General features: G+C 42.8%; 1 protein-coding gene across 1 annotated transcript in view; it reads right to left on the bottom strand.

Moving 5' to 3' along the window:
* NEXMIF (neurite extension and migration factor) overlaps nucleotides 1-17,554 on the bottom strand; it is a 97,891-nt gene extending 80,337 nt beyond the window's left edge. The window contains exon 1 of the mRNA XM_081041932.1: nucleotides 16,808-17,554. The gene's annotated coding sequence lies outside the window, so the exon portion shown is untranslated. The remainder of the gene's footprint in view (nucleotides 1-16,807) is intronic.
* Nucleotides 17,555-17,833: the final 279 nt, after the last annotated feature.

Here is a 17,833-nt window from a genome sequence, read left to right as displayed (position 1 = left end):
TCCATTTCTCAGAAGGAAAAGTTGGGGGAAGGGCTTTACAATGATTGACAACCCCACTAGAACTATATGGAAGAGAAGAAACATAGTTTCTCCATGGATAGTGTACAAACTAAATATGTCTGAGTACATGTAACATCTATGTCAAGTGCCCATAATACGTGCTGAGGAAAACCTTATGGGAAATGAGAGCCTGTACATACATTTACAGACTGGTGGGACCTGGAAATAATCACAAAAAGATATCAAAAAAAAAAAAAACAAACCCCGAGTGTTTGAAAAGTAACAACACACTTTTAAGTAACCCATGGGTCCAATAACAAATGACAATGGATATGAAAAAATATTTTGAACTGAATGCTACACAAGCTGTGTGGCATAGTAAAGCTTGTGGGAATGTAGCTAAAGTCACGCTGAGAGGGACATTTAGAGCCTTAAACGTATATATTAGTTGGGGGTGGGGAGTTGAAAAATGAGAAAGACATAAATTTCAAAGTCAGGGCTTAGCCAAAATGGGGCAATTATTGTCTTCTGTAACTGAAAGGTCCAAGTGAGGTTCTGTTTTCAGAAAGACCTAGACGAAGGTGTCAAAAAAAATGAGGAGCCAGTAGCTTCCCATCCTGTTTCCCTTCTTGCCGTCATGTTGACTTCATTCTCAGATAGGTTCTCTTCTTGTGATGGCGAAGATGCCCTAGGTTTCTATCTTCCAAGTTCAGCAATTTCAGGGAAAAGAGGAATAAATAGTTCCAGCAAAGGTTTCTGGATTGACTGATTCATTAGGCTTGGGTCAAATGCCTATGTCTGATGCAATCAATGTGGCCAGGGGTTAAGATACTCCCACTGATGTGAATATGAAACAGGTGATTTGTGGACATTTTAAATTTTAGCGATCAGAAGGAATCAGCATGGGGCTCTGGTTACTTTTGAATATGGCAACACTGGTTATTTCAAAGTGGTAAGTTCTGATTGGAAGTTAGAGAAATGGAAAATTAACTAAAGGTAATTAAAAGAGAAAAAGGGGGGGGGAAGGAAACAAAGAAGGGAGAATAGACACAGCTCCAGTGCACAAAAATTCCAAATATTTATGTAGATACTCCAGCCTCAAGGAAGTGGTGCATAACTTCCCAGTCTGAAAGTGTGGACAGCCTAAAGTAATTACTCCCAAAGAGTACATTATCAAAATGGGAAAAAGTAACTTTATCCTGGAAAAGTCTGACAAACACCACCTCAGCCAGATGATCACAATCAGCATCAACGGTGATAAGGCACATTGCTAATATATACTGTAGCTACTCTCTTTCCCTGAAAATAAGACCTAGCCGGACAATCAGCTCTAATGAGTCTTTTGGAGCAAAAAATAATATAAAACCCAGCATTATTATATTATACCGGGTATATTACATTATACTGGGTATATATTATATTATATTATATTATATTATATTATATTATATTATACCCCGTCTTATAATAAAAGAAGACTGGGTCTTATATTGATTTTTGCTCCAAAAGACACGTTAGAGCTGATTGTCCGGCTAGGTCTTATATTTCAGGGAAAAACGGTAGGATGCAATGAAAATGGCATTTTACCTGTGTGGGTTTCCTCCCTAAAACCTATAACCCCTGTGTAATCATTACAAAAACATCAGACACGTCCCAATTGAGGGACATTCTACAGAAAACCTGACCACTAATTCCCAAAACTGTCGAGGGAAAGTCTGAGAAACTGTCATAGTCAAGAGAAACTAAGGAGACTTGATGACTAAATGTAATGTGGTGTCCCCAGATGGGGTCCTGGAACAGAAAAAGGACAGTAGGGGGATACTGAGGAAATATGAATATAGACTATAGTTAATAATACTATATTAACATTGGTTTGTTAATTGTGACAAATGTACCATAATAATAGAAGATATTAATAATAGGAGAAGCTGGTTGTGAGATATATTGGAACTCTCTGTATTATCATCACAAAAATTCTGGGGATCTAGAACTGTCCTACATGCGTCCTATTTGGGAGACCACCTCAGGGATACTGTGGATACCTGATCATGGCATTGTACACCAGAAGCTAAACATTAATGAATGCCAACTATAATTTTATATATATAATGTGATGGTTCAGTGTGAGGTCGGAGGGATAGTGGATGGGGGGAGGGGGGTTCACAGTGTGAGGGATATAAATGATGAACGTCTAAGTATTACCTTGTCTTGTACACCTGAAACTAATAAATAAAAAAAATAAATAAATAAAAAATAAATAAATAAAAGAAGAAAAAAAAATAAAAAAATAAAATAAAATAACTGTCCTAAAACGAAACATTTATTTTAAAAAACAGGAAAAGCTACAAGAAAACACTTTAAGAATACACTTTCTGAAAAGAAATAACAGGCATCCAAATTGGGAAGGAAGAAGTAAATTTATCTCTGTTCACAGACAACGTGATCTTATATGTAGAAAACCCTAACAGCTCCACAAAAAAAACCCTGTTAGAACTAATAAATAAATTCAGCAAAGTTGCAGGATCCAAAATCAATACACAAAAATCAGTTACTTTCCTATGCAAAAACAATGAACACTACAAAAAGGAAATTAAGAAAACCATCCCATTTACACTGGCACCAAAAAGAATATTTAGGAATAAACGTAACCAAGGAGGTGAAAGACTTGTACGCTGAAAAGTACAAAATGTTGCTGAAAGAAATTAATACAGGACACAAATAAATAGAAAGACATTCATGTTCATGGATTGGAAGTTTTAGTATTGTTCAGATGTCAATGCAATCTATAGATTCAATGCAATCCATACAAAAACCCCAATGACATTTTATGAAGAAATAGGAAAAATCCATTCTAAAATTCATGTGGAATCTCAAGGAACCCCAAATAGCCAAAATAATCTTGGAAAAGAACAAGGTTGGAGTCATCACACGTTCTGATTTCAAAACTTACTACAAATTTACAGTAATAAAAACATTGTGGTGCTGGCATAATAAGGATAGACATATAGAACAATGGAATAAGAGAGCCCAGAAATAAACCCTCACATCTATGATCAACTGATTTTCAACAAGGGTGCCAAGAGCATTCAATGGACAAAGGATAGTCTTTTCAACCAACAGTGTTTGGAACACTGGATATCCACACATGTAAAAGAATAAAGATGGACTGTTTCTCAAAAATTAACTCTAAATGAATCAGACCCAAATTTAAGAGCCAACAGTATAAAACTCTTAGAAGCAAACATAGAGGAAAAGCTTGATAGCATTGGATTTGGCAATGATTTCTTGGATATGATGCCAAAAGCACAGGCAACAAAAGAGAAAAATATAGATAAATTGTACTATATCAAAATGTAAAACTTTGGTACATCAAAAAACACTTTCAACAAAGTGAAAAGGCAATTAATAGAATGGGAGAAAATATTTGCAAATCATATATCTGAAAAGGGATCAATATTCATAATATACAAAGAACTCCTACAACTCAGCAACAAAAACACCCAAACAACCCAATTTAAAAATAAGGACTTGAATAGACATTTCTCCAAAGAAGATTTAAAATGGCCAGTAAGCACATGAGAAGATGCTCAACATCACTAATCATCAGGGAAATGCACATTAAAACCACAATGAGATATCACCTCACAAATATTAAGATGGCTATTATTAAAAAAAAAGGAAAATAATTGTTGGCGACGTAGATAATTTGGAGTCCTTATGCACTATTGGTGGGGATATAAAATGCTGCAGCTGCTACGGAAAACAACAGTATGGCAGTTCCTCAAAAAATTAAAAATAGAACTACCTTATGATCCGCAATTCCACTCTGGATTTATACCCCAAAGAATTGAAAGTAGGGTCTCAAAGCAATATTTGTTATAGCAGCATTATGAACAAATTATGAAGCCAAAAGGTGGAAGCAAGCAAAGTGTCCCCACCAACAGATGAACAGCTAAAGAAAATGTGACATGTACATATAAAGGTAGGAAATTGTGACACATGCTACATGGATGAACCTGAGGACTTTATGCTAAGTGAAATAAGCCAGTCACAAAAGGATAAATAAATACTGTATGGTTCCAGTTATGTGAGGAACCTGGAATAGTCAAATTTATAGAGACAGAAAGTACAATGGTGGTGCCAAAGGGCTCGGGGGAAGGGTAAAATGAGGAGTTAGTGTTGAATGGGGACAGAGTTTCAGTTTTGGAAGATGAAAAGGGTTCTGGAGCTGGACTGTGGCGATGGTTGCATAAGAATGTGAAAGTACTTAATGCCACAGAACTGTACACTTAAACATGGTTAAGATGGCCCATTTTATGTTGTGTGTATTTTACAATTCAAAGTAATAAAATAAAATAAAAAGAATGAGCATTGTGGCATGACTGCCTTTGCCTTTCTAAGGATATATATATAGGCAAGGTAATCCAGAAAAAGGTGATTAACGTATCAGATTAAAACGGTTTGATCTCCTAGTCATTTCCAGAAGGCAGAAAACACCTGTGACCGAGATGTCAAAGTGAGGCTTATTTGGTAAACATACAAACCGCCTGGGTGGGAGTGCTGCTGAACTGTGCTGTGATTGGCTGCACAGAGCACCAGTGAGGCACAGCTTACTACTCCCGTAGGCACTCAGAAATAGTGCAGTCGCTGGTTCCTGGTTCCTGGTTCCATTACATACCTTTCAGTCCCAGGGAATCGTGCTTAATAAAGTATCACCCATGCAATTTACAACCCCGGAGGCATGCGCTATGTGAGCACACCTGGTCTTGGAAAGAGTCTGGTGCACGTTTCTCCCCTAATAAAACAGCTTCTCTGAAATGGACGCTACTTTACTCACGTAGTGCTCCATTGTTACTCCTATCACCTCCCCTACCCCCAGCTATAGTATCTTACACTCAGTAGGTAGTCTTTGAGTATACTGGATCTGTGAATGACTTTGAGCTTCAGAGAAATGGAATGAGAAGAGCTCCTTTAACACCCATCTCAGAAATTGAGGGCCTGTCTTAAATCTCAAGGTAGTTCCAAAGCACCGGGTGTGCCTTTAATGTACATGAAAGTCTCTCTGTCCAACTGTACAACATCAGTCTTCTCCTGCCCTAGGACTGGAACTTACACCATTGCCTTTCCTGGTCGTCAGGCCTTTGGAGGCAAACTGGAGCTACACCACCGGTCTCCAGCTTTCAGACATTTCATGAGACTTGTGAACCTTCATAACCGCCTGACCAATGACATCTACATCTATATATCTATGTATCTCTCTATATATATCCTCTTGGCTCTGTTTCTCTGCAGAATTCTGACTAATACAGATTTTTGGCCAAAAGTCCCCCTCATGACATTTAAAAAATTTGATCAGAGATGAGTCCCAGTTATAGGGCCAGAAGTGTCATAGGGGAAGCCAAGTAAAAGAATGCAAACTGCCCCCCAATGGGGTGAGTTTTAATCCCAGCTCAAAGATTAACATTCTGTCTGGTCAAGAGCCTTACCTGCTGACTCAAAAATGGGCAGGGGGAGTGAACTAGATCAGTGAGTCCCAGCCTGAGGTCCCTGGTCATCTTACGACACCACAGAGGTAATCATTGGGATTCTCAAGTCATTTTCAATACTTCCAAACTTCAAGGAAAACAGAATTTTATCACACAGCTGCCCCACTTATCTAAATGTCAGGTTTCTTTGATTTTCCCTGGAATTGCATTGGTTATCCATGCTGATGAGAAGCTCTGACGCACACATGTGTGTGGATGAACGCAGAGAAGCTTATTTAAGAAGTGAAGCTTTTTCAGGAGAAGAAAGTTCCTCGAAGCACCCAGCCTTGAGAAGAAAGATAACAGAAGGGTTTGGGGGGAGTATGAAAGGACTGGGAAGCACTGATCTAGCTGATTTGTAGCTGAGGCCCCTGGCAACTCTCCTGGGCTCCACATCTACTTGTGTCTCTTGTCTTTCTCAGTGATGACTGTAACCTTTACTCAACTGAGACACTGGACACAGATGAACAATGGACTTCTTGGTCTGCCATCCTCCTTGGGTCTGAGGACATCTGTGAGCCATCTGCAACACCCCTACTCCCCCTATACCCATGCATTCAGTCCTGATTAAGTGGGGGCCTTTCCATAGGTAAAAAAAAAATATTGCAAGATTTCCCACAACTAAGCTGGTCAGCATGCAGTCAAGTTCTCTGGACTTTAGGTGCAGTAAGTGTCACTTCCCATTTCCCAGAGCCTTTGATAGGCTCGGCAGTTCAGACTCCCCCAGAGAAGTTGTCTGCCCAGTTTAAAGGGTAAATGCTACTTAGTGCCTAAAGCTACTCCTTGTTAAGGGCCGCTTTAGCTGTGGGGGAGGAGAAAAGGGAGTGGAAAGGAGCTCTCAGGAACTGAAACTTGAATCTGGGGGTAAACACAGCTGGGATTTGTTCCAACATTGGCTTCTATGACCTGGAAACAAGAGCACCCTGTGTCCCAGCAAAACGTGTGTTTGCTCAGCCTTATCCTGCCTATTTCTGAACTTCAATACACCTCAAAAATAAGTATCTTTAAAAACAAATACTTGGGCAAGGGATAGGGTTCATTTTAGAGGATTTGTTTAATTCAATTTAAAATGTTGAACATTCTGAATCCTGCAGTCCTCACTAATTTGCAGGTGAACACACACACACACACACACACACACACACACACACACACTACCAGCACCACCACCACACACTCTCACCAGCCCTGAAGGAGTTTGGGATGGAAATGCAGCTAGCCCCTACCTAGCATGACTCCTGGCTTTCCAGCCCTGCACGATAGAAGAGAGCCTGGAACTGAAAAAATTGAAACTGTCAAGTGCTTCTGAACAACTACTGCGAATTGACATTTGGCCGATGCAAAGAGAATCAAAGGCAGCCAGGGCAAGCTAGCAATGAATTAAACTGATTAAAGCCAAAACATGGTGAGCTTCAGCGGGCTACAGTCTGGCTTTCCAAGACCAAGACCAAGGAAAATGGCACTTTATTTTTTTTTAATTTTATTATTTACTCTCAACATTGTCCTTTTTTGCTGAGTGACCTTGAGCAAATACCTTAATCTCTCCATGCTTCATTGTTTCAAACACGTTGAACTGTCTAGAATGATGAACCATCACCTGTCCCAGAAGGTTTTCACAGAATGCCGTTTTGCATGTATTACAATTGTACTCAACAATTCTAATCGTGTGTGTGTGTGTGTGTGTGTGTGTGTGTGTAGAAGTGGTGTGGCTTTTTCTCTCGTAGTAAATGCTGAAGAAATTTTAAAAACTGTCATCTTCTTGGAGCTCCAGCTCCGGAAAAACTGAGCACCCCACCCTAGGGAATGGGGAAACAACCACTGTTGCTCTCCACACAAGTCCCAGCCTATGCTATTTTGATTGCCATGCACCCTGAGAAGTAAGACACCTATCAAGAGAGTCTCCTGGTGGCTCACTGGGCTCAAACCAAAAAGCAGAGCCCAGCAAGTGCTTCCACACAGGGGCCTCATCACACGAACGGCACTTTAGGGTGAAGCCTGCACTGAGCTGCCTGCCTCCCACTCTGAATTACCTGCCTGCACTGTGCCCCTGCCAGCTGAGCCAGCTCTTATAAAGGAGTTCCTGGAATCCTATTTCAACCAATAGGATTGAGGCTTTACCTGTCCAATCAGAGCCAAGCAGCTATATTCTCCCCGCCCCCATCAACATTTTCACTGGCCAATCAGAGTGACTCCATTCTGACCAATCAGGACAGTTCCTTTGAGAACAATCAAACTGAGAGTTTGGAGTCCTTATTTGCATGAGCGCAAACCAACTAGGGACTAGGTGGTGGGCCTTCTCTCTATATAAGTCAGCTCCCCCTGCCCCCTTTCAGGAGCTCACTTTCCCTTCCTAGTGAAGATTGCCTGTCCTGGCCTGGAACTGAGACAACAAAGATGTCTGTTTTACCTGAGCAGAGCAGAACTGTCTACCTGGAGAAGGATCTTGCCCCAGGACCACATCACAGCCATGCTGTGTCACAGCAGTGCTGTTACATAATTGAGCTGTAACACAACTGAGCTGTTTGCCTTGAATAAAGGAATAAAGGTTCCTTCTTCAACGCACTCCAAATTGGGGATTCCTGTTTGCTCTACATTGGCGCCATTGACCATCGTTTGACATGGCTAAATAGCAAAACTGTGCCTTAAATAATTATTCACTGGCAAGATTTCAATGTACAAATCTACCTTTTGAGTGGGAAAAAAAGCAAGATAAGGTATTACCACAGAAACAAAAATTGTACAGGAGAAAAGGTTAGAAGACCAAAATAGTAAAATGGTCAGTACTTGATTTCTTCATTTTGTACTAATCTGTATATTTCCCACACTGTATTAGAATTGATAATTTTTATAATAAAAAATTGCGGTTTTATTTTCTCTCTCTCTCTCTCTCTCTCTCTTCCTCTATCTCTCTCTCCCTCTCTCTCTGCCACGGAAGGCTTTCACATGCAAGACAGGGAGACAGGAGTTTCAAGTACAATATTAAATGGACATGTGCCCTTGCTATGTCTTCTTCCTTCTGTGGGCCTCTGTTACTCCTTGATAAAATGGGGTGAGAAACTGACTGGGAGGTATGCTCTTCAATGTTTTTCTTTTTTTAATCTAGCATAATTTTTATGAACTTCCCTGAAACAGCCACAAAAAATAAACATTTTTTTAACAAGGTTGGGAAAATCTCTAAAATCATGCTCTTTAATGTTTTATAGCCAAAATCAATGGCCTGGCTGAGCTGCCTAGAGCCTTTGAGATATTTGGTCCTAAGAGCTACCAACTGGTTGGATTTTTAATCTACCTGTAATGTGATTATATATGATTTTATCATAAAAATATCATGAGAAAGTAATGTACATGTTATTGAGTCTAGGGTACAGTTAGAGTGGAAAAGGTGACTATAAATAGGAAAATGGAATACATCCCCAAACTAGATGTTGAATGAAGGAAAAAATATAGTTGCAGAATGACACATACATTAGGATATTACCTGTGTCAATTAAGAAAAACACACAGAAATGTACATATACATAGACACATGTGTAAAGTATAAAAATGAAATGGAAAAATACATTCCAAATTCATCTTTGCCACAGTAATGAATCTCTATTCACTACTGAGCCGGAAATAAGGGACAGAAATTAACTTGTCTGTACTGTTTTATTTGTCCCACTGGAAAAAAAACCTAAAGCAAACTTTACGTTTAAAACAATAACTGCTGTTATACAGCGTGAATAAGTTCTAGAGCTCTGCTGTTCAACGTAGTACCTCTAGTTAATGATACTGTATTGTGCACTTAAAATTTGTGAAGTGGGTAGATACATTAAATGATCTTATCACAATAAAAATGTTGTTTATCAATTCTGAGTAGAGATCCAGGTGTGTTTGTTATATAATTGATTCTCAGTGTTTTCCAGTATGTTTCTACTTACTCAAAATGAAAACATATATCGTTTTTAAAAGCCAAATGTTGATTATTTCTTTTCTGCATTTTTCAAAATCTGTGAAATGTTCATGGGTTATTTTGATAAATGACAAGCAAATTTAATCTCAAAAGAAGGGAAATGAAAAAGAGAAAAAAGTCACAGGACAAAGAAAAATGCAAGACCAGGTCACTGGAATAAGATAGAGCAAGACCCTGGGAACCCCAGGAAGTTCTTGCACAAAAGTAACTAACAAATTCCTGTTCTAGAACATAAGCCAAAGATTTAACAAATGGACCTATTATAAGACAGAGGTTCTTGGGTGTTCCATTCCCACCCCCACCCCCACATATGTATTTAAAACCTCACTGTGTTTTGCTGATTTCTCTGGACAGAAATTTGCAGTGAGTCTCCTTCAAATGCCGAGCCTTTCAGGCACAAATTTTCCATCTCTGTTTCCAAGGTGGCTGTTACAACACCACAAATCACCTTCTGCCATTCCTTCTCGAGCCAAATTCCTACTGGTTTCCAGGAATCATATGGGGAATATGGTTCTCTGAATTTATTCCCTCACAGTACTCAGCTTACAACATTTGTTAAACTAAACGTCTTACTTCAAAAGCTGAACCTGCTGAAGATAAAGCTTTTCATTTTCCCCCTACTACCTTCCCTTCCCTGTCAAGTCAGAAATGCCATCTTGTCCCCCAACTCTGAGAAAATCTAAATTTTGGCTCTTTGCTGCACAGTGATTGACAAGTGAATGCATTTGCTTTTATCAACTCACTGTCTCTTGATTTTTTCCCCTGGCCCTTTGGGTTAGCCCTTTCCCCGCCAGCCATCCGTGCTGTTTGTGGGCATCTCACAACATGATGTTTTGGAATGGCTCTCCCCACCCTGACTGTCTGCCACACTCAAGAGCCATAGCCTCTCTAAGGGTGGCAGTGGCCTTGAATCTGGTCAGGAAAACAGCTGCAGTCAAACAAGATACAGATCCCGGGCAACATGGAGTGAAAGGTTGAAGGCCCTGCTGATAAGTGAGGGGTAGGCTGGGAAGGTGCTCAGGCAAGGGAGACTGGTCAATGGAATAGAGAAACACAGGCTTCAGTGTTTGGAAGCAACAGTCCCCCTTACCTCACTGTTCAAAGAAACCACTGACAGAACAGTCTAAGGAAAGGGATCAGGGCTTGACCTGTAATTATCACTCTGTCTCTGATTTACAGTGTGGCTTTGGGCAACTCATTTTAAAGTATCTGAGACTCAAATCCCCCATCTGGAAAACATTACTATCATGGAAACTGTTACTGTGGGAAAAAACCTTAGAGATCAGCTCTAGACCAAGGCCACATTTCATAGTTTGAAAACTCTGAGGCCAGGGAGGGGAAGCAGCTTGTACTATGTGGTCTTCAATATTTACCTTTCCTAAGTCCATGAGGTTGTTTGTGAAGCCAAATGAAATAAAACATAGTAGCCCTTTGAATCCTTTAGAAGAGAGGGGCTATAGAATTATAAGGTGTTATTATTGCAGCCTTAGTGCCTATGGTCCCTTAACATAACTCTGTCTCCTGAATGAAGAAGACACACCAGTGTGAGTTTTCATTTCCTCAGGACCACTGAACACACACCGGTGTCCCTCAACTGGCCATCTCAGCAACAAGCCCAGACATGTTTGCAGGGCTTAAAGAACTTTACCTTTAATATATGATGTTAGATCTCCAGGATGCCTAATACGAGTCCTAAGGGTCCTCATGAAGATATGTGGACACCACCTCCTTCTCTGACTCTATCACCATACCTAACAATCAGTGCTGGCAAGGGTTTCCTATTTTTTCAAGGCCATTGGCTAAGAGAAATATATAGAGACAGAGAGATAGGTGAAAGAGAGAGAGAGATGGTGTCAGGTGAGCATGTGTGAGCTTTTATGGAATATGCTTTACATATCAATAATGAACTTGTGGGGGGTGAGTGCTGAACAGACATTTTTAAGAATCTGAAAATTGGGTGGCCGGTTAGCTCAGTTGGTTATAGTGCGATGCTCTTAACAACAAAGTTGCCGTTTCGATCCCCACATGGGCCACTGTGAGCTGCGCCCTCCACAATTAGATTGAAACAACTACTTGACTTGCAGCTGGTGGGTCCTGGAAAAACACACTTAAAATAAATGAAAAAGTGTAAAAAAAAAGAATCTGGAAGTTGACAAGTCAAGGATTTGGGAAAACTAGCCTTGACTTGTCCTTGGTGAGAACAGAAATGTCAAAGTGACTCTTTTTCATAATAAAGAAAAAATGCCTGTGGAGGCTAATCAGAAAAATGATCGCAATAGTAACTGTGAGCTGTGGCCCATAGGTATACTAATAAAAGGCTTTTTTTGAGAGTCATTTTCATGGCTTCCATTTCAGGCTGCTGTGACCATGAGAACCATGCAATGGCAATTCTTATAACAACTAGGCAAAGGCTACTGCAGAGGTTTTTAAGTCACAATGCACGATTGGACTTCCTGAAAATGTATGCAAGTGTCCCTTTTCTGAAGAGAGTATCTTTGGCATTCATTGAATTTTCACAGGGGTTCATGTCAAAAAAAAGTTAGAAACTCCTAAGTTAGATGGTGATGTCCCATTTTATCTACTCCCCTACTCAGTGAAGCACATTATCAGAATGTGTTCCACTTATTTAACTAAAGAGACATCAGGTCTCTGTCCAAGCAAATTGCTGAGACCTGGTCTCTGGCTTAATAAATCACATGCGTGCCTGGGGAAAAAAAATGGCAAATATTGGAAAGTAAGGCAGAAAGAATTTAGTAGCTCTGCAACATTTTGGTTACTGCAATCAGCAGGGGGACAAAGATCACTATTGACATTTTGACTCACAAATTCACACGCAGGTTTCCCTTTTTGAGTCATCCCCCTGCTACTCCAGCAGATTCTGGACAATCTCCCAAACCCTAGAAATCAGCAGATAGGTGTGTGCTCAGGAAATGTGGACTACTTTGAACATTGGCCTAAGTAAAACTCAATGACGAAGGGGAAGCTTAGAAACACTGGGAAAACCAACTGAAAACGGCTCTGTATTTTCTTCTTGTCTGCATTACTTCTTTTTCTGGAGCAAGCCAGATTTGGCCTGTGGGCCATAATATTTTTGACCCTTGCCCTAGATCAATGAAAGCCAATCACAGGTACTTAGCACTGGAAGACAGTTTAAAAGGCTATATTGTGCATTACAGAAAATTAAATGGAAACATATGTAATATCAATATATAAACATTTATTTATATATTTGGCAAGACCACATGCAGATTATTCTGCACAGAGAGAGAGTAACCTGTACACTTCTTAAAACATATTCTAAAAAGAATTCACACTTCCGTTGTTACCACCCTCTTTTGTTTTATCACCATCATGGTCAGGATGATCTTTCTAAACCTAAATGCCTCCTGATATGCTTTTAAGTTCATTACCTATTACCAGCCATTCTCTCTCTCTCTCTCTCTCTCTCTCTCTCTCTCTCTCTCTCTCTCAATCACACACACACACGCATTTTGGAAGGATATCTTTGGACCCAATAATCCAATTCAGTCAAGCCCAAAGCTTGAATCATTTCTGGGATTCTTATCCTCCAGAAAGACTTCTTAATTAGGAAAAGGATAGGCTGAGCCAATTAAGGGCCTATGACATCTTCAAAGTTCAGTATCCCCCCTCCCCCAAATTTTACAAATATAACCATCTCCTCAAATCTAGAAGCACACTTTGATTTAAAGGAGGTGGCTTATAGTAAGGGTGACCGCGAAACTTTTTCTCCAAACTGAGACACTTTTGAGGGTGAAATAAGTATCCTGGGACAACAGGTATAAACCACAACATATGGCCACCCTACTTACAGTTCTCCATAGAGGAAATGCCCTAACTTCCTGAAACAGAATGAAAATGTGTCCCTGTTCTGGATGAAGCCTGGCTTGGTAGTATGCAAGCAGTCAGGCCCAAGGTATAACCTTGGTCTCTAACCTCTAACCCCCTCAAGGTAAACATTAGGAGCAGCTCTTTGGTTAACTGTGATACTTGAAATGAGCTACTGAGGGAGACAGGTGTAACTCTGTAAATGGAGTTTGGGGGTGTTTGAGAAAATAGTAGCTACTTGTTTATCTCAAAGTCATCTTACTGGGGATACATAAGATGACCCATTGAAGTATCTTTTAGAAAAATGACAATTATGTGCGTATCAGTTGGTCCTGTAGATTTCAGTCCTTTTTCCACCAGATCAAGGGAGGGAAAGTCATCAGGTCATAGTGCTGATATAATACAGAAAAAGAGTACATTCCCTAGGAGACGCCTGGGAACCACTGTGGGCAATGAGGGACCGATGGAAAGAGAGCCATAGAGAGTCCTCACCCCTTACCTGTAACTGGCCCAGAAAAAGGCCTATCATCACTAAAAGGCAGCGTCCCCGACCCCGCACTGTCATGGCACCCCCACTGCCTAAAACCAAATTTTCTGCATGAGAGAAAAAGTCTGAAGTTAAAGGTAGCCCCACGTGATGCAGTCTTGTCCAGTGCCCTTTGCTTGGTTTCCAAGTAGCCCTGGAGAAGTCCTTCACTCCTCTTGCTTACTGCAAGCAGGAACGCTTACACCATGTATGTGACACCAGAGAAATAAATTCAAAGGTAATGCAACAGGGTCAATGGCAAATGCAATCTCCTCTTCTCCCCTTACTAAGGGAATTGGAGGGGAAAAAAAGGATTCAATAGAACTGGACTTAGGAACACAGTACCTGTGATCCATGCTTCTTTCCCAAGCTAACACTTCCATAAGACAGGGACTTCCACAGTGATTGTGTCAGAAGTCCATGCGCGTGTTTGAATGTGTAGAATCCAGCACTTAGCACTTTTCCCATCTCTCTTCTCCCACATCCTAACACAGGCAACACCACCGCATTTTTAGTTCTCTCTGCATGCTGTGTAGTTTACAGGTAATTAGAAGATTATGGAAAAAAGAAAAAAAGAGAAGGATGGAGTAAAACAGAGAGAAAGTGGCAGTGTTCTGCAGTTGTTTCACTTAGGCAACGGTGTTATAGGTGTGTGTGTGTGTGTGTGTGTGTGTGTGTACGCACGTGTGCACATGCACTAAAAAGCATTGATGCATTGAAGATTTACTCACTGAACAGGTTGATTTAACAGACTTGACACACGTCAAATTTTACCATGTGCTTCCAATAATTGTTACCCATTTATCAGAGCTGTTACTTAGCCAAATATTTGTTTTAAAAAGTATTCTCCTTTAAATGACTTTCTCTAGCTCACTGCACAATCAATGTGTGGTTCATTTTGATTCTATTCTGTTCTGTTAACAACAGCTATTTGGTAGTCTCTGAAATCTAATCTTCCCAGGGCCATTTAACTTCCACCCCAAATGTATTCTTTTTTTTTCTAGTAATAAATTTCTGGTTAAAATCATAGAGAAAAAAATTTAAATATGCACAATGTTCCTTCATGTTATGGTATTTTTACACTTATTATTTACTAAGAAAAATCAGTTTCTCAGCATACTTTTAAAATCACACATCTGAATGCTGTTAATCTAAAAAACTGAGTATAAGGACAAATGGATATCATTTTTGTATGTGTGTCTATGGTATGCAGAAGGGTGGTTGGGACAGCTAGGGGAGAGCTAGGTGGATAATTTGAGTAAGAGAAAGTAAATGGAGTCAAATTTCAAGTCTTCAATTTCTTAAATCACCCTAGTCTATCTGAACACGTGTGTACAAGAAATTGTATTTTTTTCAAGTCAAATGAATGCAATCTATCTAGGTTCTGTGGGAGGTAAAATATTAGAAGGTATTCCTAAGGAACAAAATGTGTAATCACTAGCTGCCATGGCTGGTTTGAGTTCCTGTATTGTAAATATGCCATTTGCAAAAGCAAGGGGCAGATTTTGAGCTCTCAGGTCAAGGAGTGTGGGGACCAGGAAAGATGAGTTGGGGGGAGAGAAAGGGAAGTCCCACCAACACACAAGTAAATTTTTGACCCAGGAAGGAAACATGTTTTTGTTTACTGCTGGGTGAATGTACAAGTCTTCCAGAAATTAGACACTGTCATAAAAATGCAGCAGCCCAAATTTAAATTGCTCACTAGACAGATGGTTAATTATATTCACAGCCACATATTTCACTGGGATAGAGTTTCAGAAACTCAGCCAGTTTTATTTGATTAGCCGGGTTTCCAGTTAATATGTGAAATGACAGTTAGTTAGGGCTTTTTTGTTCCCTTCTAAAAATATTTTTAAGGAAATATAAATTCTTATATTTATATTTCCATGAGAACGCCACTGCTGTAAATAAAACGTTTGGTGAAATGTTGTCGTACGTGTAAAGCTGTCAGGCAGATTCATGCCTGGAAACGCAAATGGTCTCCATAGTTCAGAGAAGACCACTGGAGCACCTTTTCTCACCAAGCAAAATTTCTCAGGAACTATCGGAACACTGCTCCTCCGATGAAAACAAGCGAGGAGACCCTGAAATCCAGGTTAAAGTGATTTAGATGCTTATTAACAACAGCCCAGGCAAGCCCTACAGACAAATCATCTTTTCAGATACTGGTAACACTGTAGAAAATGGAGTGTTAGGCAAAGGCCACAAGGCGAAGTGTACTGCTGGGCACGGAATTCAACACGCTGGGAGCTAGGACGCAAAATAGGAAAGCAGCTATTCCCCAACGCAACCAGAAACTCGACAAAAACACAGCGAGCTGCTGTGGAAGTGGGGATGGCAATTTTTTTTTTAACTTGGGGAACAGCGAAAACCTTGCGCGGGTGCTTCGGTCCCTCGCGAATCAGAGCAACAGAAGCAGTCATGCTGAAAGCACTGGATTCCTCAGCAGAGCGACGCCCGCTGAGCAGCGCGTTGCGCGGAGTTCGCGGCCTCCCGGCCCCGCCGACTGGGCGCCACTCGAGTGGGCGCGTGCGACAGCGGAATGAGGCCTTGGACCACCGTCGGCCTAGTTGACCGAGCAGCTGGGCGAGGCTCGGTAGAGCCCCCAGCGTAGGACCGCCGCGCTGGCGCGTGCTCGGGGCGCGGCGCTTCGCACCTGGCTTGCGATCGGGCCGCCGCGTGGCGTGTGCTGACCACGGCCCGAGACGAAGCGGCCGTGCGCGGGCGGGCTCCCCTCCCCCCGCGGCCGCGTCGCGCCGCGGCCTGTCCTCGGTGGAGGTACCTGGCAGGGCTAGCCGGGACCGCGCGCCCGCGGCCTTGCTACCTCTGCACACACGCACACGCCATTCTCTCGTACACACCCGCCCCCCGTCCTCTTCTCTGTGGGTTCCCAATTCCTCCCAGCCAGCTGGGGAGCCGGCGAGAAGGCCGCGGCCGGCCGGCAGCGCTCCTGCTCACCTTACAGGCCGACCGGGGACGCTCAAGGCCGGGCCGCCGCCGTCACCGCTGTGGCTCGAGCTGCCGCCGCCGCCTCTGCCCCCATGCGCCGGGCCGCAAGGTGCACGCGCCCCGCTGCCTCCGGCGCCGCCGCCGCGCGACGTGGACTCCGAGCCGTGGCCTCGGGCCCTGGAACTCGGTGCCTCAGGGGCTGCCGCCGCTCCTGGGCTCCGCGCTCGGCGGCCAGCAGCGCCAGCCCGGGCCGTGGTCACCTCGCAAGCCGCCCGAGGCCGCTCAGTGCGCTGGCTGGGGCCGTCCGCGGGAGGCACGGCCACGGGGGGAGGTGCTGCTGTCACTGTCCTGTTAAGGCTCCTGCTCAACGCTGCTAGTGCTGTGGCGGCGGCGGCGGCTGCTGCTGATGCTACTGCTTTTCCTGCCCGGGTTCTCCGGCTTCGTCCCTCCTCCTCCCCCTCTCTCCTCCTCCTCCTCCCCCTTCTCCTCCCTCCGCCGCTTTTCTCGGAGCCTCTGCGGGCGCTGCCTGCTCTCTTCCTCTCCCAGAGCTGCCACTGCCCATTCAGAAAGGTGCCCAGAGTGGGGCTGCCTCGGCTGCCACCATGGCTATGGCCCCTGCCATTGTTTCCTCCAACCCGGCTGTCCTTGCTGGACCCGTCCCTCGTCTCCTTCCCCTCCCCACCGCCGCCCTCCCTTCCCTCCCGCGTTCTCCCTACCCTGTCTACGGTCCCTTCCCTATGTGCCCCCTCCCACTCTGTCCGTCTGTCCCTCCCTCCCTCCCCTCAGGCTCCCGGGAGCGCGCACTGCGCAGCCACCTGTCATAAAGGGCGCGCACCCCTTCCCCACCCCCACCCACCCCACCCCCACTCGCATTCTTGCAACCAGCGCAGTGCTCTGCCCCCGGCGGGCACGCAGCGGACACCACTCTCCCATGGCTTTCAGGGCAGTGATGTGTACAAGAGACTGGCGCTCTGAAGTTTACGGAGCAATATCTAAATGGCTTCTTCCACCAAGCATCCAACCATTCAGTCCGTA

Source organism: Rhinolophus hipposideros (genome assembly GCF_964194185.1).
Source record: "Rhinolophus hipposideros genome assembly, chromosome: X".
In the NCBI taxonomy this organism is placed as follows: Eukaryota; Metazoa; Chordata; class Mammalia; order Chiroptera; family Rhinolophidae; genus Rhinolophus; species Rhinolophus hipposideros.
The sequence above is the reverse complement of the archived record's forward strand: the minus strand, read 5'-3'. Positions and strand labels throughout refer to the sequence as shown.